The sequence below is a fragment of the Natator depressus genome, chromosome 1, assembly GCF_965152275.1.
Source record: "Natator depressus isolate rNatDep1 chromosome 1, rNatDep2.hap1, whole genome shotgun sequence".
NCBI classification, from domain to species: Eukaryota; Metazoa; Chordata; order Testudines; family Cheloniidae; genus Natator; species Natator depressus.
Genome location: NC_134234.1, coordinates 182,875,788 through 182,890,148, shown reverse-complemented (window position 1 = coordinate 182,890,148; position 14,361 = coordinate 182,875,788). Strand labels below are relative to the sequence as shown.

The following is a 14,361-nucleotide window of genomic DNA, read 5'->3' as shown; positions in this document are numbered from 1 at the left end:
GCACTGGGAGCCTTAAAAGAAAGAAAAAAGCTTTTGGTTGCACGGTGCTGTCTGCACAGCTTCTCCCTCTGCCATTTTACTGGGACACAGCAGACAGCTTTCTCCCTGCCCCCAACCCAGCCAGGGCTCTTTCCTGTCTCTGAGCTCCCCCAGTACAGCAGCGAGCTGAGCTGAGCTGAGCTGCCTGCCTGGTGTGTGTGTGTGCAGCTAGGCCTGTCACTGGAGTTTTAGTTTGCATTCTGAAGAAAGGAGGCGGGGGCAGGGCGGAGGGAGGGGGAATGTCTTGTTTGTGGCTTGTCAGCAATTGCTGGAGACAAGCTTCCATGTGTGAAAGCTACTTGGCATGAATGCCTGGGCTGTACCAAGTGCCGCGGCAGCGAGAGGGGGAGGCAGAAGGAAAACAGATCAGGCCAGAGCAGACAATAGGCCCCTAAAGTGTTCCCCCTAAGTTGCTTTGATGTTGTCCTAGTGTCTTGGTAGCGGGAGGCCGGGGACTGCAGGCGCAGGGGCTCGCTGTGTTGGCCGCCGCGGCCCCCCCCCGGCTCGGCGGAATGACTCCCCAGGAATCCCGCGCCTAGCAAGGTAAGAGCGGCAGCCGCAGACCCCGCTCCCGGCCGCGGCGGGCAGCAGCTCGGCGGAGCCGCCCGAGCGCTCCGTGCCCGCGGGGGCTCGTTCCGCCGCTGCCGGAGCCCGCTCCCAGCGGCGGCGGGGAGCGCGCCCGGCCCCGCCGGCCGGAGACCCCCGGGCGGACCCCGCCGAAAGGCGCGCGACGCCTCCCCCGCCGGGGCCGGCGTAGGGGTGGGGGGGAAGCGGGGCACGGCCGGGCGCAGCAGGCTGCTGGAGGCCTCCTGCCTGCCCGGGCTCGGCGGCGGGGCCGCCGCGGTTGCATCGCACCCTGCTGCGTCCCCGGAGCTGGGGGAGGCGGTGCGCCAGAGCCGGGGCGCTCGCAGCCCCTGGGCTCCGGGGACATGGCAGGCGGGGGGAAGCCAGAAACTTTTCCACGGCCGGGGGTGGGGAGGGCTCGGTGGAGAGTTTGATCTCTCGCCCTCCGTGCCTCAGTTTCCCTCCCCCCCCATCTGCAAACAGGAGGTGGTGAGAGTGACCTATCTCAGAGGGGCGAAATTCCATCGTGTTTGTAGCCTGCCCGGCGAGCCTCAGGTGGAAGGTGCTAGAGAAGGACAAAGTATTATATATTATTTATTATTAAAGAGACCCTGGCAGAAACCGACTAGAGAGCGCAGATCCAGTGTCTCAGCCTGTCTCAAGGAACAAAAAGCTTTTCCCACCTGTTGGCTTCTGTCCTTGTGTCTTTTTGGAAGATTTATTGGCCGATTAATAGTGAGAATGAGGTGGGAGGAGGGGTTGGGGTTTTTCTTCTGCCTCACCCCTTGTACATCTCTTAAAGAAAAATAGTGAGATGCCAGAGAGAGAGGAAAACCCTGGGTTTTTTGTCATTGTGTATTCCAGACCTTGTGTTTTTTTGGACCTAACTGAAGCAAGGCAGATCTGTAAACTACTACAGGGCTGGAAGATTTTTATTGTGGATTTTGGAGATTAAATGAGATTTATTTACAATTGCTGTTTATCGGCGAGTAAATATCTGGCTGTGTGTGAGGGTAACAGTGTGAGGTCTGTTTACTCACTAGTGGTTTTGTGGCTATAACCTACTGCTGCTGAGGTGATGCTGCGAAAGAGCAAAAAGGGAGAAGGGGTGATGCCTGAATCCTGATTCCCAATCCTTACAAAATTAAAATCAAAATTGTTCTTGATTTTGTGAATTTTCTTTCTCTCGAGATAAATTCTGATATTATTTTACTGGAGCGAAACTTTGGCACTAGGTGGATCCTCCTGATGTCTTTTAACTTTATCACCTAATCATAATTCTAGGGTTTCCCTGATTCTTGCTATTTGTTGAAAAGTAATTTACAAGAGCGTGAGCTGCACAAATGTTGATTAGCCTAAGGTCCTGACACAACCTAGGTCATGTAGGAGCTGGAATAGAGAGCAAGAGTGAGGATTCATGCTTTCCCAATCAAGGCCTGGAGGAAAGCATCATGTGTTAAAGAATCTGAGCAGAATGGGAGATGGGGGAGGGAGATGAAATTGGCCTGAGACCCTCCTCAGGCTAGCAAGGAAGATGGAGGCTCCGTATGGTGCTGCAAAAAATGTGAAGGAGAAATTCTGTTCAGTTTCCCTCTGCCTCACCCCCCTTCTTGTAAAAAAACAAAACAAAAAGCCCCCACCAAACCAAAACCGGTATTTGATATAACATGTGCTGCACTAGCTGTGTCTCATACACTCTACAGCATTAAAGAACACAGTTATGGAGATAAATAATAGCAGAGGGAGAATTTGAGATGTTCAGTCAGAGGAGGAAAAAAAAAAATGTCAGGTCAGATTTTAAATGAGACCAACAGACAATGAGGCAGAGGGATCAAAGAAGCCTGTTCCTGGTGGCAGGACCTGCAGACGAGAAGGCTCTGGCACGTATGGCATTGAGATTGGATGAAGAGATGGAGAGGAGCACAGTGCTCGATGAACAGAGGAAGCAGGGAGAGAGGAGATCCAAGAGACAGGCTGGACCAACTCCATGGAGGGTTTTTAAAAGAAGGGATTTTGAAGTAGATCCCGACATGAATAGGGAGCCTCTGGAGTTGTCTGAGGGCAAGTGCGATGTAGCTGTACTTCATTGTACATAGGAAAAGGGAGAGAGCAACATTCTGCATAGGGTGGGATTTAGGCGGGCCATGGAGAAAGGAGTCACTATGTCAAGGCGGGTGGAGATGAAGGCATCAGTGAGGTTTTTACCAGGGGCCAAATCAAGTATCTGGATAAACAGAGATCCTCAAGGTCTGCCTCTCATGTTAGAGATTTGTTGCTGAATTTCTATTTCTATGCTGGAATCTGGTAACAAAAAATATGATCATCCTGCACTCCACATCCCCAAATAAACATGTATGTGTATTAAATACATGTTATTTCATGTACATGCCTCTAAACACTGCTCCTCTGCACACATGTTCACAGCAACACCACATGCGTAACCACAAATGGCTACACAGCACGTGATTCCTGCAGAAAGAACAATGCACATGGTTCATACACAGGTATGACCTGATTCTCTATTGCCCTGCAACTTATGTAGTAGTTTACGCCAGTGCACAGTGGATGCAAAATGCTGTCACATCAGAATGATAGCTGTTTGCACCCACTTTGCACTGATGTAAATGTCTACACAAGATGAAGGGCAGTTGAGGATCAGATCCATGTGTTCTGTACTATAGTGACTATGTACGTTACAATGGTCCTGCGCACCTAAGAAGACTCACACCACAGTTGCTGTCTTGCACGTTTGTGAAACAGACATCACACACACAAACCGCATATACCGGAGCCTCGCTAGGACGCACGTCTGTATAGCGCGAATTTGCATATAACGTGGTTGCAGCCATGGATCCCAAATTTAATTACTTTAATTGGAATTAATTTTAATGCAGTCCCCGCTATAATGCGGCACCGTGCATGGATCCCAAATCCCGCATTCTAGCGAGGGTTCGGTGTACTGCAAGACTTTTAAACTACACACACGCCCCTTTCCAGGAGTCAAACATACCACAACTTGTTCTCCTTATTAAGACGTAAAATAGGAGGAAAGGCAGTTTCTGCTCATGGGATATGTGCATATCACACTTTTCACACACAAAGAATACACACAGCGTTGCACCTTTTTAAATTCAGCCCAGGCTGGCAGTGAGTGAAAGTTACCACCTGATGGCTTTTCCATGTCCTGTGTGGCTTCAGTTTAGTTCCTAGTGGATAAAGGTCAGGTCACAAAACAAAACCCAACAATAGTGAGCACTAATTGGTCCCTTGGTGGCAGTCTTAGCAGAAAGGCGAAGGACTCAATGGGCATGAAAACTGGGGTGGTGAACCAACTGACCAAATGTTGAGAATCTGCACAAATAGTGAACAGTGAATTGGAGATGACAAAGTCAAAACCAGCACTGCATTATGGGTGTCAAGAGCTGTCCATGTTGGGGCGAGGAGAGCAAGAGGCTGCTTCCTCTTATCATCTGACAACTCAATCTGCTGTCAGCACAGAAGGAAGGCTTGTGCATATTTTATGTCACTTTCCTCCTTCCAGGACAAACTGCTGATCTGATCAGCTCTGCACTTTAAAATCCTAGATGCACTGATCAGTAAGTATGACCTGAGGCCAAAAACAAGCAGTGGCCTCCTGCCTCTGTTTCCTTGTGAACATCAGTTGCACCTTATCCTGCCTTGCAGAGGGAGCACATGCAGAACAAACCATGTGCGCCCCTCATAAAGTACAACACAGGGTGCAACTAGCTGGATGGAGACAGAGGAAAACAATGGCAATGTGTCAGGAGGACATGGGGGCAAATCGGTCATTTCTTCTTCTGTTTGATGATGTTTAAAAGGAGACCAAAGTAGCAATTTGGTTTTAATTTTGAACCTTATGTGAGTTGCCCTGGTCAGTTGGCGCATACTGGATTTTCATGTGCAGTTTAGGATCTGTGGGGGTTGGCAGTAAACAATTATATTTTATTTCTTCAGATTAGATTTTTGGTTGTCTAAGGCTGCCAAACAAAGGTTTTTCCTAGCCTGATCCACCAACATTATTTTTATATAGCAGACACTCAAGTCACAAACATTATTCCTACACACCGAAGATTTGCACACCCCAAATGCTCTCTACATACCAAGAAGGTATAAATCACACACACACACACACACACACTCTCTCTCTCTCTCTCTCTCTCTCTCTTCTTGTGCTCTGGAGACATACTGATCATCATAAGCACCATTCCTGCAATCTAGAGACACAAACATTTTTGCTACATAGCGACATAAGCATCTCAACTAACAGTGTTCTCACTTTCTGCTTCACTGGGCCCATTTGAGAGACAGTATGTTCTAGGTTTCAGAGTAACAGCCGTGTTAGTCTGTATTCGCAAAAAGAAAAGGAGTACTTGTGGCACCTTAGAGACTAACCAATTTATTTGAGCGTTTGAGCTTTTGTGAGCTACAGCTCACTTCATCGGATGCATACTGTGGACTGAGCAAGGGGACTGAAAGCTAAGAACGTTTGAGATCTTGACACTGATTTGATGTGTAGCCTTAGGCAAATCAGCGGTAAAGCTAACATTAACCTCTGCGAGTCTGAGTCCCAATCTGTAAAATGGGGCTAATACTTACCTACCTCCTAAAGTGGTGTATTTTAGGTTGCTATGATAAAAGTTTGTAAAGTGCTAAGGGCTTTTTTTTGGGGTGTACAGTATTACAAAATCATATAACGTAAAAACATGCAAAGCATGTATTTTTACACACATAACAGGTGAGACTCATCCTGTTATAAATTCTAATATAAACTAACTATGCATGCACTCAGTGCTATCTTGAGTGCTCCAGGATGTTCTATTCTTTCAGCAAGAACAAAACCACTTTTCAGTGATATGCATTGTATATATACCCAAGTGAGAATATTATAAACCTATTGCACACTTCATATAACAGCTACTGTCCACATTCCCATGCACAGCAAGAAATTGATTAACAAAGTACGAGCGCCTGAAGCTATATCACCTCAGACTGTGATCTCCCAAATTAACCAAGGTCTGGTCAATATCTGGGTTATAAACTTGCAATGATGATGTGGGGAGCCTGGTATTTGTTTGTGATTCAGTATGCTTTCCTCTGGGCAGTACTGAACCAATTTCTCAGTATGGTGTGAGGGGGGACAGTGCTTCAGGACGTGATGGACCAATTTCATCCTTGGAATAAGCAGCCACAACTCCCACAGAAGTCAATGGGACTCACATCTGCTTATTCCCAGGGTGATTTTGTCTCTGTGTCTTTCAGATGAGATGTAAAATCTAAATCCTGACCACTTATGACCATTAAAGATTCCATGGCAATTTTTAAAAAGGGAGGGGTCTTAGCCCTTGGCTCTTGGCCAAATTCAAACTCAGGAAATTGCATTCCATCTCAATAAAATTCCCCTATAGTTTAATTGAATAAAGTATTCATCGCTTACTGTGCTAAACTGTCATATAGTGTTTCTCTGCAGCCCTAAACAGTTGCTGTATTCCACCCTAGAGATGGCCACAATTCCTTGCAGGGAGAAGCATTTTCTTTGTGTATAATTTGTAAAGCATTTTTGGGATACTTCTGGCTGCAATGTACTATTTACATTTAAGATCATTGTATGGTTCAAATGAATGTGAAAATCAATTTCCAAGCATATATGCAAGAAGATATGATGTAGTCCCATTTGCACTGTGCGCAGGTAGTTAATGAATACACATCTTTCTGAAACAGAGGAATATGGGCCAGATTTTTAGTATTCCGCATATGCAGTTGTGTGCCTAATTTATGTGATTAGTTGTAATTGTATTTGCAAATTGTCATTAGGCATTCCATTGCCCATTTGCCTGTGCAATTGCCATAATTGAATGCATAAATGTTGTAACTGCATGCACAGGCATACAACTCTCCATGTAAAATATTGATAATCTGGCTTTCCATGTGCAAATATGAACTAAAAATGTGAGCATCTCCACTCGCCTGCATTTTTCAGTGGAATGCTTGTTTGGACATTTTGCAGTGTTGTCATTCATATTTTCACTCCAGGAAGAAAGGGTTAACTAAGTAATTAGTGGTGATTAGGTCTTTATGTTTCTCATGGTAAATGTAGAGAAAAGTTACAGGGGAGTTATGGTGAGAATTTTACAAATCATGGAGAAACTATGAAAACAGATTGGGGAAGGGGGGCATTCCTACTGAAGACAATAGGAATTTCTTTAGCCTTTGAGTTCAATGGCTGGAAGAGTCAGGCTCTGACTTCTAGAACCAACTGCACCTTTAGAGATGCCTAACTATAAAAGATATGTTTGTGTTTGGACACTGTGCTGATCACTGATGATGGACTGACAACTGTGAGGCCTGAAGTCTTTTATTTATCTCAAACAATATAAAGCCTAGACTGCCACAGAACAAATTTCCTTCACACTGCCCTGCCAATGGGTTTCAACCTTGCCTGGTGGGACCACCTCTGGGGGTGAGAGGGTAGTTCAGTTTTCCTGAGTATTCATTCTTTGGCTTCTGTGGTGACATTGCTAACAAAGGGTCAGTCAATACTAGGTGATAGGAATCTCTCTCAGCTGAGTAGAGACCACTAAACCCATTTCACATATGCCTCTCAACAGCCATGAGAGCGGAGCACTTTTTGTCTTTAACTGGCTGTGCTGGCTTTGAACTAACAACCCAGAAGTAAGAAGCTGTATAGGCCATGCAAGGCCCCTCATCTATTCAGTTCCTCTTAAATAGAATTTTAAAAATGTTTCTGGATACCTCTTGACTTCTTGGGTATCTGGCTGCTACCATTTCCACCTTACATGCCTTTCCTTGTAATCTAATCTATCAATGTATATTTAATGTACCCAGCGCCCGAGTATCTAGGCATCAGGTCTCAGCCTTCTATCACTTGTTTCCACAGATGTCTTTAAGTTATAGTGGATGCTTTAATTTCACCACTTTTTTCCTTTTTGCTCTGTACTGTTCTCACAGTCTCATGCTTGAAAGTCAACACCACAAGTTCCCTCTGCTCTGATTCTTTGACTTGGATTTCAGTCTAGTGGCTAGAGCAGGATACTGGAAGCTAAGACTGTTTTTTTTTCTCATCCATGCCACTGACTTACTATATTATTGTGGGCAAGCCCATTAACCTTTCTGTGCCTGTTTACCTAGCTACCTCAAAGGGGCAAAACTTAATTTACTCCAAACTCTTTTGAGGCCCACAGATACAAGGTGCTATAGAAGTGCAAAGTATGTTTTAGAAGTGTTGTCTCTGACCCTGACCTCTCCTAGTCTCCTCAACAGTCCTGTGGAATATTCTCTTTAGTCTCTTACTAAAGTTTCTTCCAATTTTTACCTGCACATTTACGCACTCTCTCCGCTGCATGTAAAAATACCAAGCTATCTGAAGTCATGGAAATATTTGTATAATCCTGACAGCTGTGACACACATTCCTCCTCAGCAGTAAACAAACAACATACACAACCTGCCATTAACATAGGTTTATAGCAGCTAGACATCACTCACTGATCTGGGAGAGGGTGCTAGGCAATTCCTATGCTAGTGAGTCTTAAAGTAGCGTTTTCTGAGGTTAGGAGTACACAGGATTTGGTATAATTCCTGTGGGCGAGTAATTGGGGAGCCTCGTGTGGGTGTTTGTGCAAACAGGCAATAGGTGGTTGGTTTATTTGTGGCCTTACAGTGGATATGTGGCTCAAGTGTGTATGGCTTAGGGGTTTGATATTTATTTATAGGCACCAAAAAACATGTTTTCAGTAGTGCAAGTTGAAATGTATACAGTACAAATTAAACTGTAAATATATAACATTTTTCTTTAAATCAAGTCTTAGTAGATAGATTTACTTAAAGATTCTTATAACACCTGTTTTCCCTGCAACCAGCCTTCAAGCAGGTGGAGTGGGCCAGTAGCAATACCAGCATTGTTAGCACTCCCGCTCAACTGCAGAGCATTCTCTAAGCAAGCACCCCTAGCAGCCAGATTTGTATTTTGGTGTTTTTTAGATTAACTTAATATGAATATCTGTAATTCAGAGTCTCCTAAAATTGGGTTTGGTTATATATCAGAAAGTGTAGGTCTCTATCCAAACCTATGGAGGCCCCTAAGAGGACCTATGATTCTCCATTCCCACAATCTCTTTCCCTCCTAACAGGCTTTTTTCCTTCCAGTATTGCAGGGGAGTGGCCCTCTCAGATGTGTTCGGAGGGAGAATGTCAGGTCTGTTCCTTCCCCAGCACCTTACGGAGAGGACACCAGACTAGGGGTTAGAAGAGCGGGGGTCTCTTTCCAGCTTTGTCACTGACTCACTGTGCCACTCAAATATGTGTCTCAGTTCCCCCATCTTTAAAATGGGGATTATGCTTTACCCACCTTTTATGAAGCACTTTGAGATCCATGGATGTAAAGTGCTAAGAATTAATTGTGGTAATTATTATTACCTCCCCCTTCTCTTTATTCCATGAGTGGGTGAAGTGGTTCTTCTTCTGGGTCCTTACCTTACTCTCTGCCCCTTTAGGTTTCCTCAGTTTCTACTGTAATTATTTTATCTCTGTCATTCTCTGGATCCTTTTATTTGCACTTTCCCTCCTTCTATGTCATTTTCCTCTCTCTCTCTCTCTCTCTCTCTCTCTGCATGCCCCCTTTATTCTGTAGCACTCTCTTCTCCTGTCTCCTCTCTTTTGTTTGTCCCCATCCCCTCCAAAATGCCTCCAACTGCGTTTCTCCACTTCGGCCCCCTTTTGTTTTCCCTCCCTCTCTCTCTCTGTCTCCTTTTCCCCGCAGCCTGGGAGATGCCAGCTGCTTCTGCAGGACTGGCTGGTGACTGTTTCAGGAAAGGAGAACGCTCCCACAACTGTACAAAGCTGGTAGGAAGCTTATCCTTTCCCTACCTCAGCCTGTTCCGCCACCGGTGTTCTGCTACTCACAGAACAACTGTGGTGGGGCAGGACTCAACCTGCTGCCTGCTCTGTACGGCAGCACCCGCCAGTTTCAGGAGTCCACCTGTATAGTTTTTGCATCTTCTGTTATACTTGGTTATCTTCTCAGGACAGAGAATACCCAGGACTGAATTTAAAAGTCCAGGATGGTTAGCAAGCTGCCTGTGACCCAGAAACCAAACAAAGCATAGTTCTGTCCAGTGCTTTACTCTTGAGCCTTATCATGCGTGAGTATTAGTGAAGAAACAAAGACTTTATCCATAAACATAGAATCGGATGGACCAACCCTAGCTGATGCTACAATCCAGGCCTCTAGCACCTGAGGGTGGAGCTTTCCCTTTGACAAAACAGAGTGAGACCCCTCTGCATGTGAGGCGGTTGTTTTTGATTGTGCATCCTGTGATCCCTTTCTGTTCTATTCTATTTTGGTTCTTTTACTGCACAGCCTACCAGAGAATCTGAGCGTCTAATTTCCTTTAGAGTGCCTGATTCAGTCCCAAGTCTTGCCTCCTGCGCTCACCCTGCCTGCTACTCCTGGGACACAGCCACAGAGCTTTCCCTCTTTTAATATCACTAAATCACCACCCTTTCCTATTCCCACATCTTCTGGTCCCTGTCACAGTTTATCTGCACTCCTTGCTAAAAAACACAGATCATTAGCCTAGCTGGATGCAGTATGATGAACTCCTGTGGTACCTAGTTAACCATTTAGAGATAGATGCCCCGGTATCACAAAGAAAATACAGTAAAAGAGAAGCAGTTTTGAAAGAAAGCCAGTGGGGACACAACGCAGCGCTCTCTCCTAGCGAGACCAATAATCAGTGGGTCAGGAAATGGCTCTCTTTCCTAGGGAAATCCACACCCAACAAGGCAGAGAAACAGCACCAATGGATTATGGAAGTGTCCTCTCCTCCATGGCCATTGGAGAGTTACATTCTGCCAGCAAGAACCACATGCAGCAGGGCAGGAGAACTACACTCTGTGTCAAGAGATCCACCACCAATGTGGGAAGAGACCTGCCTTCTCAGCCTAGACAACCACAGCAGCAGTTCTTGCACTTGCTTTAGAGAGCCCCTTGATACAACTTAGGGAATGTCCTGTATCTCCATTTTCCTCCAAGAAAGCCTGAGTGGATGAAACCTGCTCCTTCACCTCCTTCGAGTGACAGGAATTTTGTTGAAGGAAGATTGGCCAGAAACAGCTGGTGAGGGATTGTATTTCTTGCCTAGCCTAGTCCCCTCCCCCTCCCCTTTAACTGTTCCGTCTTCCTCAGAGTGCTTAAGTTTTGAGGCGCTCTTCCCCGGCAAGGCAGACTAGATGCTGCTTCCTCCACAGTTCACCCACGCTGCTCCATCAGTCAGCCGAAAGGGGATCAGTCAAGTGGGTGGGACACCAGGGTGTGGTGGGGGTGGGGTTGTTAAAACTCAACAGCCATTTTGAAGGAAGGGCTGGTGTGATTTCTCTGCCTCTCTTGGATCTTGTCCCATCTCTGGATAGTTCTACACCATCCCTGCCAGAGAGTATTTAGTCATAGGGGGCTCTTTTAGCTTCTCAACCTTCATTCTCCCATCCAAACCTCTCCTGATCCCTCCTCTGCCCCTGCAACAAACCTGACTCTCAGCCTACTCCCCTCATCTCCAGTCGAGGGCCCCAGCGCATTCTGTATCTCTCACAGCCGTTTCTCGTCCTCTTCATACCTGTTTCCCCTGCTCTTTCAGTCCCACTCTGGCTCTATGCTGGGTCACTGCCAGATCCTTGCCATCGTGTTCTTCTGCCTGGCCTGCCATCCTGTCTTGCTTCCCAGCCGGATGGTTGGGCTGAGAACCACCAGCCAGAAGGTGGGTGACATTGAGAACACAGGCCAGAGATCAGTGAGGGCCCCTGAAAGCAGAGAGGTAGGGGAGATTGGGACTCACTCCAGGCAAGTGACCCAATTCACCATACTTCCTTGACCTTCTACATGGGCATCCTTAGCAGCATGTGGCTAAATAACCTTTTTGTTTTCCAGGTGTCCTCCACCTCAGTACTAAACTGTTTCTAAAAAGCTAATTAAACCACTTCTTGCTTTCTGGGTATTCTGTATAAATTAATCTTGGGGATTGTGTAACAGCCCACAGTACGTGCAATAGCGTCCTTGGCTGCTGTCACACGGAATTCAGTTCCCAGTATCATTACTCATCCCCATGATCAACTCGTGAAAATAATGGCAATCATTCCTCCCTCATTCATGTCTCTCAGCATCATGGGAGTGAAAGCTGGAGATGGCTAACCTCTCATCGTTTCTAAACCTACTCATCCACACACCCCTACGTTTCAGTGGGTCCTAATTTTCTCAAAGATTATCTTTAGGGGCTGAAATGTTTTATGTCTGGTCTCAGCCCAATAGGTGAGCTTTTTCTGGAAACCTTGCATAAAATCCATTCAGCTGTTTATGAGTCACATGAGCATAAGTAGAAACCAAACCCAGAAACTAATTGTCCTGACCTTCACTGCACTCAGAATACTCAAAAAAAAGACCTTGTTTTAAACCACAAACTTAGGACTCTGTTCTAGCTTTATACAACAAGAGCCTGGGTTGGGCTGGGGATGGGGGGGAAAGGATGCAAAGCCAACAGCGTCAGGCCTTGGAGGCAGCATGCAACCTATAGCAGCTCCTACACTTTATTTTTGGAGGTATAGTCTGTGCCAGCCCATGTCCACAGGCCATTATGGAAGTGGAACAAGGCCAATGGCCTTACCTCGTACCACATCAGTTTGGGGTGTTTAGTGCAGCTGGCAGCACTGGTACTCTCCTGGTACTTGTACTCAGGGAGAGCAAGCACCATGATTGTTTCGGTCCCCTGCCCGTTCGTTGGGTTCCATACACCAGGGATTCTCAATCTTTTTCTTTCTGAGCCCCCCCCCCCCCCCCAACATGCTATAACAACGCCGTGGCCCGCCGGTGCCACAAAAAATGTTTTTCTGCATATCCAGTAGATTAAAAACTAGGGCCAGCATTAGGGGATAGCAAGCAGGGTAATTGTCCAAGGCCCCATGCCACAGTGAGCTCTGCAGAGCTAAGTTGGCTTCATTCCCATGCGGCGGGGTTCAGGCTTCGGCTTTGGCCCTAGGCAGTGTGGCTCAGGCTTTGGCTTTCTTCCCTGGGCTCCAGTGACTGTAACACCAGCTCTGCTTTCTCGTTTATTTTGGTGGACCCCTTGAAACCTACTCACGGCCTGGTTGAGGGCCTTGGACCCCTGGTTGAGAACCACTGCCATACACCATCTCCCTCTCATTTGCTTACCCTTGTAGGCATGGCCGTAGGTGCCGACTTCCCCTCTTTCATGTGGGTGCTCGACCCCCCCCCTCTGCCCCTGACCCCGCCCCCACTCCACCTGTTCCATGAGGCCCTGCCCCTTCCAACCCTTTCCCCAAAGTCCCCGCCCCAACTCTGCCCGCTCCCTGCCAATATTCCAACTCCTTCCCCAAATCCCGGCCCCTTCCCCGCCTCCTCCCCTGAGCGCGCCATGTTTCCCCTCCTCCCCCACCTCCTGGAGCGTGCTAATGCTGCCAAACAGCTGTTTGGCAGCGGCCGGGCGGGAAGCGCTGGGAGGTAGGTGGAGAAGCGGGGACACGGCATGCTCAGGGTGGGGAGGAGGAGGTGGGGCAGGGAGCTTGGCTGTCGGTGGGTGTGGAGCACCCATAAATTTTTCCCCGTGGGTGCTCCAGCCCCAGAGCACCCATGGAGTCGGGTGCCTATGGGCATGGCCACAGTCTGGGCCTCAGCATATTGATTGCCCTGGGTAAGGAGTATGGGCATTGCTAAGTTTGAAAAACAGTCTGTGTTTCAAAGGACAAAGTCACGAGACATTTGAAAATGACACCACAGTGTCACCCCTCCAGCCAGGCTCACGAACTGTGACTCTTATAAAGCTCCCTAGGACTACAGGATTGTATCCCAGCAGGGTCAGCCCAATCTTGATTTTTCTGAGGGAGACAGCTGAATTCTGTGCACTGTACTGTGGGTTGGTCTTTTGTAGAAGAACATAAGAACAAGGCTCTGTTTGCCATGCATGCACAGTGTAGTGATAGTAAATATTTATGCTATGATGAGTTGGGTCTGGGGCCCCATTGTTCAGGGCAGGGTAAAAAAGCAGAAAAGAGACAATCCCTGCCCTGGGTGATTACAATCTAAAAATGAAAGAGCCCATGATGCTGTCTGTAAGATTAAGGGTTTTGCCTTGGTGTGCTTTACCAACATTTTCCCTTTCTTCCCTCTTTTCCCTGTTGTGTAGGTGGCTTGTTTGCCTGTTTTTTGTCCTCCAGTCCCCATAGTGACTCCTGTCTGTAGAGCTTGTGCAGTACTTTGGGACATAGGTGCTGCATAAATATGTTGTTTATTACTGACTTTTCCCTATCAGTTTCAGTGTACCTATGGATTTCAGCCTCCCCTTATCCAGCTGATATTTGTTCCCACTCTAAAACTCCTGAATTCCTCCCCTTTAAACTTAAAGATGATGTTAAAAGAGGCCCAGCAGATCTGGTGTCATGATCTGCTGGACACCACCCCAATCACACCTCTTCCACCATCTAACTCAGATTTTGTATCCTCTGGTTACACTCCCATGTATAGAAATCCTCCCACCCCTACTCGTCCTAGTAGTGCCCTAATATAAGCAAATGCGTATATTTCAGTGTTTGATTAGATAGTTCCTCCAATGTAGGAAAGTGTGTGCATTCTGAAGATGTAATCCAATATATATATATGGATGCATTTCTGTATGTGGATGCATTTCTGCCTCTGATGGCAGTTGGCCTCTCGGGGGGAC

The 14,361-nt window shown here is 46.8% G+C and overlaps 1 protein-coding gene across 1 annotated transcript in view; it reads left to right on the top strand.

Annotated features, from left to right (window-relative positions):
- The first annotated feature begins 400 nt into the window (after positions 1-400).
- LOC141998896 (uncharacterized) overlaps positions 401-14,361 on the top strand; it is a 60,274-nt gene continuing 46,313 nt past the window's right edge. Inside the window, exon 1 of the mRNA XM_074971860.1 lies at positions 401-582. The gene's annotated coding sequence lies outside the window, so the exon portion shown is untranslated. The remainder of the gene's footprint in view (positions 583-14,361) is intronic.